We start from the raw sequence: 10,981 nt of genomic DNA on the forward strand, positions 1-10,981 counted from the left end.
ATGTAAATAAGATATCGACATCTTTGATTTTTTTATTTAAATAATATCACTTTTGAGATATGATATTTTTATACTACAAAAAATCTTCAACCTTCATCGGCTAATTTCCAAAGTTTTTTAAAAACTGAATATTAAAAAAATCTCATTAAAGACCTGGCAGCAGATTAAATAAATTTAAAATAAATTTAACGTCATTAATGTTATGAATTGTTTATTTTACGCGTCGAGGAAAGTATGAAAAATGAAAAATTTGAATCAGGTACATGATTGTTGTTTGTATTGCAGTGGCCACGAATGAGATAGCAGAACCTCAAGGTGTAGGCACGAGTGTTGGCATTGGAGCTGGCGTTATTATATTAATTATCCTCGGATTAATTTCTCTTAGGTTGTGAGTATTGTTTCTCGAGATAATATGCACATTTTGTTCAAAACATATTTACGAATTATATTCGCAGACGAAAAGCTACGCCGGTCAAAAACACCGAAAATGTTCAAGTCGCGGGTCAAAACGCCACCGTACTTACGCGAAATTGAATGACGGCACGCATAATAACATGAAGAGAGCATGAGAACATCCCCCGAGAATAATCTCTATGATAATCCGTACAGTCTAAGTGGCAACGCGTACAGATAAATCACAACTGTGCAAAACAATTTAAAGAGACCAATTCGCGTCATACACTGCAGAAAAGTATGTAAAATTATATGAAAATAATATGTAAAAATATATAAAATTGTGCTTTTTTAATAAAAATTAATACTTTTATTTCTAATTGTATATAAATATATTTTTATGTTTGACAGAAAATTACAATAATAATAGATATTTTATAATTTATATGTAAATGTACAAATTTTTGTAATATCATATAACATAATGGTAATATATAATATTACCATAATATTTATATTTTTACATATCAATAAAATAATTTAAGAAAAATTTTATGAAATTCGGTGAATTAAGATGTAAAGATATATTCTATAAATTTAACTATAATTGTAAATTTACTTTCAATTGTTTAATTACTATAAAAAAAAATAATGTTGTTTGTAAGTTGTGACTTTAGGTATCTATATAAAGATACACATTTAATAAGTCCTAAAATCTATTATTATTATAATTGTTACAATTTTACGTAATTTTTTTGCAGTGTAAAATGCAATTATCCTGTTTATGTTCGAATCTGTCATATTAAATATCAATTTTATGAAATCAACTAATTTTAATCTTTTGAGGATCAGAGCTTTCTAATAAAATAACTTAATGAAGACTTTGCTTTCTAAAGAGAATTTTCACTGAATTCGATTCTGATCTTAAATTTTAAAATTTAAATTTCAAAAAAATAATCTGATTATTGTGCAACTTGGTTTTAGAAGATTCTTAGTATTTCTGAATTTGAATAGCCTAAAAATATCGAATTTTTAAGAAGACAATAATCTTCATGTTATCACAATGTTCAAAATCAGAGTTTAAAAGTTTGGAAATCAGTATCTATTCAAAGCGAAATTGGAAACTTGATGTTATTTCGGAATTAAAAACTTTCTAAAACCGAGTTTTATAATCAAATTACTTTTTTGAAATTCCATTCGTCATACTGAATCCACTATTTTGAATTTTTTAATTTTTACCTCAATTTTTACTCAATTCGAATAAAGCTTTATCAAATTATTCTACAGGTCAACTTCATAAAAATTCAGCAATTTATGAAATAAAAGAGTGACTCCAAATGGAGTTGTCGGTAAACAAAGAGTTAATTATTTAAAATATACTATTTTAAAATATACTATGGATAGGAATTAAAAATTTATTAAGATATAATACATACACACGGGAAAGAAACGGCTACGATTGCCACGAGCTGCCAAAAGTTGCTCATCAATACATTTTTTGGTTATAAGAACTGTAATACGATTGTGATAATTGTAAGATTGGTATATCTTAACGTTATGACTGTAAAGAAGAATACGTCTATCTCAATTATCACAACCAGATGTATTGATGGGCGAAAATTATCATTTCTTCCGATTGTGGCAACCGTAACATTTTTTTCTGTGCGCGAAATTTATTTTCTAATTATTAAATAAATAGAATTGATATCATATTATATAAATTGGTATATATTCGTAACAGACGGCCATTCAAGAAGAATGTATGGCAGATCCGGACATTACGAGGCCGAATCAGTTTCCAATAGAAACGGAATCATTATCAACGGAGTGCGATAGCTCATAATTCCATCGCCGCAGCTTTATCTTTCTCGATATCGAGACTCGCATGCAGAAAACTGTCAATTTTTCGCATTTTCTCGAGACATGTACAGAAAACATCGAAGAATTTATCTTTATTTATATATATTTATATAACTGCCTGTTAATTCATGTAAATAATTCATGAAAAAGAGAGAAGGAGAGATGTATGGAAAGGATTACACATCGACAAGATTTTTTTCTCTGAGGATCAACTATTTTGTATGATTTTTTGTATATATGGTATCAATCATTTAGGTTTATTATATGTAGGCTGTAAGTAATATGCTGTAGTGCAAATTTACAATTATAAAGAATAAAGAAATCGATGCTCTTGTTATAAGTTCACTTTGTCACATTAATCCGTTTAATTTCCCCTTCAAATTTAGTTTTCTAAAATTTCTCTATTTTCCTATTTTTAGAAATTCAATACATTTATAAAATTCGCCAGAGAAGATGTGCATAACTAAATTTATCCTAATCAGTTTTAATTTGTTCATTTTAAGAAAACGGATGTATGCAATACTATACATATATTTGTCCGTATATTGTTATTAAATTTATGTGTATATGTATTCAGGTATGTACATAATATACTACATAATATATAATACATAATATATAAAATTATTATACATCCGTTATCCCAATAAAAATGTTGATTCATCACTTACCGACCCAATGTGCAACAGTGGAGTTATATCTGCAACGTCGCTACGATTCTGTAACAAATAAATTCAAATTCAAATTAAAACAAAGAAATAATCATTATTTTAAAAAATATTTGCTATATGAACGCAAGCAGTTTGCTGAAAAATAATCATGCAATTTTGAAAATATAATTTTTGTAAGTATCGAATTTTTGTTATTATTTAATTAGATACAAAATAATTATATATTCTCTAAAATAATTATATATTTTTTCTAAAATAGTTAAAGGAAAGTTACCAATACCGACATACCATTTTATTTTTTGACAATATTTCTTAAATAAAAGATAAAAATAAAACTTTAAAAATATAAGTACAACTAAAAAGTGTCTTCCATCATATAGTATAAATACTTTTTATAATATTGTTTGCCATATAACAATAATTAATTTTTTCAAGATAAACAAAAATAATCTGACAAAATGGGCTCCAAAATTGACACAATAGGCAGTAATGCTATGTATTCTTATTTTTTTCTTTTACAGAAATTATCTGCATAGAGTACCTACAAGTGAATATATATAAAAAATATTCTAGAATCTTTTTACTTTGTTATAATATATTTTTATTGAATTATATGCATATTTACTTTCTGCAAAATGCGAATATGTAACGCGATAATTTTTCAAAGGTTATTCTATATATAGATTGTCCAACAGAGCTATTTGACAATATAAAGTAACATTATAAAGATTAAGTTAGCTCATGATTTTACAGATAAATGTGGCGCTTTACGTTGCATTCCAATTTTATATTTAAAATCATATTATGAAAAAATTAAGAGAAATAATAATATAAGTAAAACTGACTTAGAAAACCACAAGCATTTAGAATAACGTAATATTATTAATAATCATTGTTATTTAAACTACGCAATTTATTTTAAAAAAAATCATAAAAATTTTATTTTCACAATCGTAGAATTCGTTTCTAATTGATTTGGTATAGAAATAAACCACAATTATACGAATTATAAGTTTGTACTTCTTTAATTATTAGCTAACAGATCATGATTTTATTAATAAAGTGCAACAGTTAGTTTCTGAAAAATAAGAGGGTGTGTCGCTTTAGGAAACCTATGTCAGTATCGGTGACTTTTCTCTATATATATTCTCTAGATCTTAGATTCTCTGCCTGTTTCTGCCAATGCAGTTTAACTTTAATCTTAGATCAAACTCTTCATCTTTTTCTAGTTTTAAGAATAAGAAAAAGTTGAACCGAGATTAAAGTTACTTCATATTAAGACGGGCATTAGCAAAAATAAATTTGTATAAAATTTTAAAGTATTTAAATTACATAAAAGGAGAGTTACTTAAAAATTATTTTAAAATTTTATACAAATTTATTTTTGCTAAGATTTTCTTTAAAAAATATAGGATGGGACGTGGGAACCAAGTGTTTTTGAAATGTAATATTCGGCCATTAGGAAAGGAGGAGGGTGCGACAGGCATTCCATTTCTTGACTCATAAAGCACTTTCACTATCAGTGCCATCATGGAGTTGTAGATGCTAGAGCACCGTATGTTCGCGTATGATTGTTTTGTTCGAAGTGATGAGTCAGACTGCGACTCCAACGTGAGTTTTGTCGCAGATTTCTATGGAAATGACTGAAGTCGAGAGTTTACGAGAACAAACCTCGTATATTAGAAGAATTGAAGAAAGTGAATCGTAAATCACTCAAATCAACAGGGACTTGCTGAAAAGAATAGAGGGCAATTTTCTTGAATGCCTTCAAAAATGCCTCAACGAAAATGGACATCATATGCCAGATTTAATTTTCCGTACATGATTATTATAAAATGCTATGTTCTTACAAATGTTGTTCTACTAATATATTATTTTTACAGCAAAAACTAACGATTTTATAATTATTCCAAAATCACTTGGTTTTCGTGCCCCACCCTGTACATATAATTATTTTAGAGAATATATATAATTACTTTAGAAGAATATATAATTATTTTATAAAATTATTTTATTTTACTATTTTATAGAATATAAAATTATTTATAAATTATTTATAAAATTATAAATAAGCAAAAAAAGATTAATTTTGCACAAGTAAAAAATAATATTTACCGCAAGGTTGCTCCAACGTGCTCGATGCCTCTTCCCAGACCTCCTCCTCCTCTCAGAATATGGTTGACATCCTCTCGCATAGGACACTCACGTAAAACACTCGCGAATAATGTACTATAATCGCGCGCGGACTATAACTTGAGTCCGATTACTTGAACGGCACTCCCGAAACGCGCGACGCGACGAACCGGCTGCGATTCGTTCACTTTCAAATAAATCGGCGACGAAGGTACATTAGCTTCCTCGTTGATTTTTATACGAACGGAAGAGAATGATTTTATTCGAAAAAATAATAAATAAATTGCCAATTTGAGCCACTGATTATTCATGTATATTTTATACTATTTATTCAAAGTGAATATTATAATGTATACGTTTCGACCTACGTACAGAGAAATTTACTTAAACTATTAATTATAAAATGATGTTAATAGTTTATACACGTATGCACTATCATTATGTAATTTTATTATTAATAGTTAAGTACATTTCTTTGTACTGAAAAAGATCTTAAAAGATCGTAGATCGAAATGTATACGTTATAATATTCACTTTGAATAAATAAAATATCAATGAAATAGGCTAGAGATTAATAAAAAAAAGGAATGTTTCTTTTATTATCGATAAATAAGTAGTTCAAAGTTTAATTTTTAAACGGATCATATAATGAAAGGTGCACAAAAACAAAAAGTTAATTAAATTATTAAACTATATTAATTGTGAAAGCAGGAATTGCGTCATTCGCATGAATTCGTATTAATATTAACGTTGCTTTTTTATGACTTGTGTGATACTGTTCATACAGACAAGTAGCCGGTTCGCGTGCCACTCTTCTTCACATTTCTTTTTGAAATATATAATAATCTCGCACAAAATGCTAGATATAATATGAAATGTTGTATTTTATGAATATTCACATAATACAATTACTAGTATGATTAATTATTCATTTTAAGTACAACGTTTCATATTATATTCTTCACGATAAGATTTCAAAAAGTAATGAAAAGAGCTGTCGCACGCGACCGACTCGTACGAATCTAAGTAAGGGAATGACTGCGCAGTAACTATGTGTAAAGGTGACCGGTGACGCGTCGCTCCGTACCGTCCCGTGCCATCCCCACTTCAAGGCCACGCGCTAACCGTCTAACTGTCGCAATATTAAGGTATATTATTAGGAAGTAAAATAAGTAAATATATTCTTTACATTTTTAATGTTCTCCGATTAATAAAACAATTTCTTATATGTACCTATGTAGTTTTAGGCGAAAGTCATTTAATGTGATACCATAATTATATTGTGATACACCGAAGAGCATATTTGACATTTATTTTATAATTTTAAATATTTCGTATCAATATTACAATGTGACAAAAGGCAAGAAGTAAAAAAAGGTTTTGATTAGCGTAATTTTTCTACATAATTGTTCACGTGAAATGCTTTTGACATCTCAATATTGTATCTCAATTTAGATTGCTCTTTTTTGTACAATTAAATAAAGATTAATAATATGTCATAAATCCTTTAAATAAAGATAAATGCAAAAATTTATTTTAAATTATGAAACAATTTCGACTGAATAGAATAATATGTATAAATAGCATGCACATACATTTAGAGATAAGTAATTTAAATAGAATTTATCTGTTACTTTTCCCGTATTAAGAATGCGGAGTAACACGGAAATGACAGAATTATACGATTCAAAGTGATAAAAAGCTACAATTTGAAATATTTAACAATAAGAATCTAATTTTTATACCATACATCTGAGAACATATGAAATATTCGAAATATTCATGAGCTGTGTATGTGAGTAATAAATGTAAATCTAAGAAATAAAACAAAAAACGTGTAATACAACCTATTAACTTCTTAGTTTTAGGCACCCTTATGTAATTCACGATCGTAAATATCTAATTTTATGAATTAATGCGATCGAATCGTAAAACACATCCATCTCCCTTCGCGATCGTCAAGCGAATGCCGAAGTGATGACGTAGCCAACTACGCGCCGCGCGGCACCCTCCCCCACCCTGTTCGTCGCGTGACCCCTTCAATCGTTGTTTACCGGGCGCCGTTCAAGTTCGAATACCCAATTATTGCGCATGAAAAATATTCACGGTTATTCAATTATTCGTATTTTACAAGATTTTGATAAACGAGTATTTCGCGCTTTATTTATGGCATCTCTAGCACTTAAATCCTATATTATTTGCACGGTTCTTGTAAATGTAATCAATAATTGTTTGCGTGTGTGGAGTATTTTTGATATTCCAACATTATATATATGTTTTAATTTTCATTAATTTTTAAATGATTCACATTTAAATAAAGGTTGATAACATTCTATATCCTTTATAAAGATATATGCAAATTTTCTTAATATTGCGAAACAGTTTACGCTAAATACAACTTTGACTAAAAATATTAAATATCTTGTTAATTATTATTTAATTTTTCAGCTAAAAAATTAATTTATGACACTACTATTGCAAATTATTCTATATTTCAAAAATTCTTTAAATTTATGTGTAATGCCGATCATGGCTCGATAAAATAACATACGAATTATTAATATCTCACATGTACGGTATAAAAATTAGATTCTTATTGTTAAATATTTCAAATTGTAGTTTTTTATCACTTTGAATCGTATAATTCTGTCATTTCCGTGTTACTCCGCATTCTCAATACGGGAAAAGTAACAGATAAATTCTATTTAAATTACTTATCTCTAAACGTATGTGCATGCTATTTATACATATTATTCTATTCAGTCGAAATTGTTTCATAATTTAAAATAAATTTTTGCATTTATCTTTATTTAAAGGATTTATGACATATTATTAATCTTTATTTAATTGTACAAAAAAGAGCAATTAAAATTGAAATACAATTGGGATGTCAAAAGCATTTCACGTGAGCAATTATGTAAGAAAAATCACGCTAATCAAAAACCTTTTTTCACTTCTTGCCTTTTGTCAGCACATTGTAATATTGATACGAAATATTTAAAATTATAAAATAAACGTCAAATATGCTCTTCGGTGTATCACAATATAATTATGATAGCATCATAATTATGATTAAACAACTCGCGCCTAAAACTAGATACATATAAGAAATTGTTTTATTAATCGGAGAACATTCAAAAAGAATATATTATTTTACTTCATAATATGCGTTAATATTTCGAAATTAATATATTTAGACGGTTATCGCGCAGCCTTAGGGTGGGGATGACACGGGGTGGCACGGGCGACGCGTTACCGGTCACCTTTACAAAGTTACTGCGCAGTCATTCCCTTACTGAGATTCGTACGAGTTGTGTCGCGTGCGGCAGCTCTTTTCATTACTTTTTGAAATCTTATCTTGAAGAATGCCAAATATAATATGAAACGCTGTACTTAAAATGAATAATTAATCATACTAGTAATTGTATTATATGAATATTCATAAAATACAACATTTCGTATTATATCTAAAACTTTGTGCGATTATTATATATTTCAAAAAAAAATGTGAAGAAGAGTGGCACACGAATCGGTTACTTGCCTGTATGAACAGTATCACACAAGTCATAAAAAAGCAACGTTATGAATACGAATTCATGCGAATGACGCAATTCCTGCTTTCACAATTAATATAGTTTAATAATTAATTTTTTGTTTTTGTACACCTTTTATTATATGATCCATTTAAAAATTAAACACAACTTTGAACTAATTATATATATAGAATAAAAGAAACGTTTCTCTTTTTTATTAATCTCTAGCCCACTTCATTGACTCTAATCATATCTTACAGACATCATATAAATGAAAGATTCATCCCTTTCTGCTCTGAATTTATTTCGTAATGCAGACGTATGTTTGATATTCGTTTCTAAAAGTTAATCGATTACATAGTAATTGCATAGTAATATAGATAATAGCTATATATTACATTTTTCAGATTATCTTCCCTCTCACGGGTACGATCTTGATGTGATGAAAGAGCTCAGTACCTAGGGGATATTTATACAAAAAGAATGGTTTTTCTCAAGTATCTAAAAATTTTCGGATTTATCTAAATAATATTTCTAGATAAATTTTTAGATAGTGAGTAAAATCTCTTCTCGTGTAAAAATCCAACGGGGAAGCTAACGTATCCTCGTAGCCGATTTACTTGAAAATAAATGAACCGCAGCCGGTTCGTCGCGTCGCGAGTTTGCTTCGGGAATGTTGTTCAAGTTATTGGACTCAAGTTATAGTCCGCGCGCGATTATAGTGCATTATTCCCGAGTGCTTTGTGCAAGTGTTCTGTACAAGAGGTTGTCATATTTTGAGAGAAGGAGGAGGAGGTCTGGAAGAGGCATCGGGCACCGTCGGAGCAACCTTGTGGTAAATATTATTTTTTATTTATGTAATATCAGAATCTTTCTTCTGTCTTGAGTAGTTTCTTGAGTAGTTTTATTTTAATTATTTAAAAATGATAATTAAAAAAGGATTATTTTAAAATTATTTTGAAATTTTATAAATTTTATATTTAAAAAAAATGTATAATTATTTTTATAAATATAATTGAATGGTAAATTAAAAAATTTAATGCTTACAAATATTATATATTTTAAATACTATATGATATTATTTGCAAGAGACTTTGCATTTAGTAAATATTTCTTGAAATATGGTTGATTTTTTTATTCTGTTTTAATTTGGATTTCATATCTTTTTTGTTACAGAAATCATCATAGCAAAGTTATTGACTGATAACTCCACTGTTGCGTATTGAATTAGTGAGTGATAAATTAATGTTTTTATTGGAATAATGGATGTGTGGTAATTTTATTAATTATTATAAATATATCTATAAATGCATATATGCATCAATTTATTAAAAATATATCGATAACTGTATATATAGCATTCCATACATTTGTTACCTTAAAATGGATAAGTAATAACAGATTGGGATAAACTTAATTTTGAATACCTGTTTATTATATGGAATTTATTGTGCATGCATTGTGAAATTTATAATGTTACATTCACTCATTGAATTTTTCATGCATTAATATGTATAAATATGTATAAATATACATAAATATCCATAAACATATATAATCATATATGAAAAATGTCCATACATATTCATACATTCTTCTTTTTTTTTTGTTTTTGTAAAATTACTTTTTAGTGTGATAGAAATAATAATAGTAACGAGAAAACATTAAAAATAATTAAAAGGATAATTTTTATACTATTTGTTTTAGAAAAAAATTAAGTTTGAGAAATGTAAAAAAATTATGTATAAATATTGTATATATAAAATTATGTATAATTGTGTAGGAGCAATTTTTTTTACATGCTTCCAAACTTTTTTTTCTGAAACAAATAATATGAAAATTAACCCTTTAATTATTTTTAATGTTTATGAATATTTATTATGTATGTTTATACATATTTATACATATTCATGCGTTAAAAATTTTTTGCCGGGTGCACTTCAAATTATTGCTAATTTTATTAAATTTAACTCAAATTTTGTGTACTAATTATAAATGCATACGTGTTAATGTGAATGCTTTGTTATTGAGTAATTTCATCTCAAAAGTATAATAAAAAATAGATTCTTTCGGTGAATGTTTTTTATTAAATTTATTTATTTAATTTAATTATTAAAATAACGTTTTAGAAGTTAAAATGAAAAAGAATAAAAATATTCGTATTTTTGAAATATATGAAATACGCGAAATAAAAAAATATATAAATTAAATATAAAATTAAAATATAAAAATTATATAAAATAATTACAGTAAATAGTAAAGAAAATATGAAATTATTTTCTATGAATACTATTATATAGAAAAGTGTTTATTACACATACACACACACACACACACACACACACACACACACACACACACACACACCACACGCACGCACGCGCGCGCGCG

General features: G+C 27.3%; 1 pseudogene; it reads left to right on the forward strand.

Moving 5' to 3' along the window:
- The first annotated feature begins 263 nt into the window (after positions 1–263).
- Positions 264–10,981, forward strand: part of LOC105620904 — a 67,453-nt pseudogene continuing 56,735 nt past the window's right edge.

Source organism: Atta cephalotes (assembly GCF_000143395.1).
Source record: "Atta cephalotes unplaced genomic scaffold scaffold00030, whole genome shotgun sequence".
Taxonomy (NCBI): domain Eukaryota; kingdom Metazoa; phylum Arthropoda; class Insecta; order Hymenoptera; family Formicidae; genus Atta; species Atta cephalotes.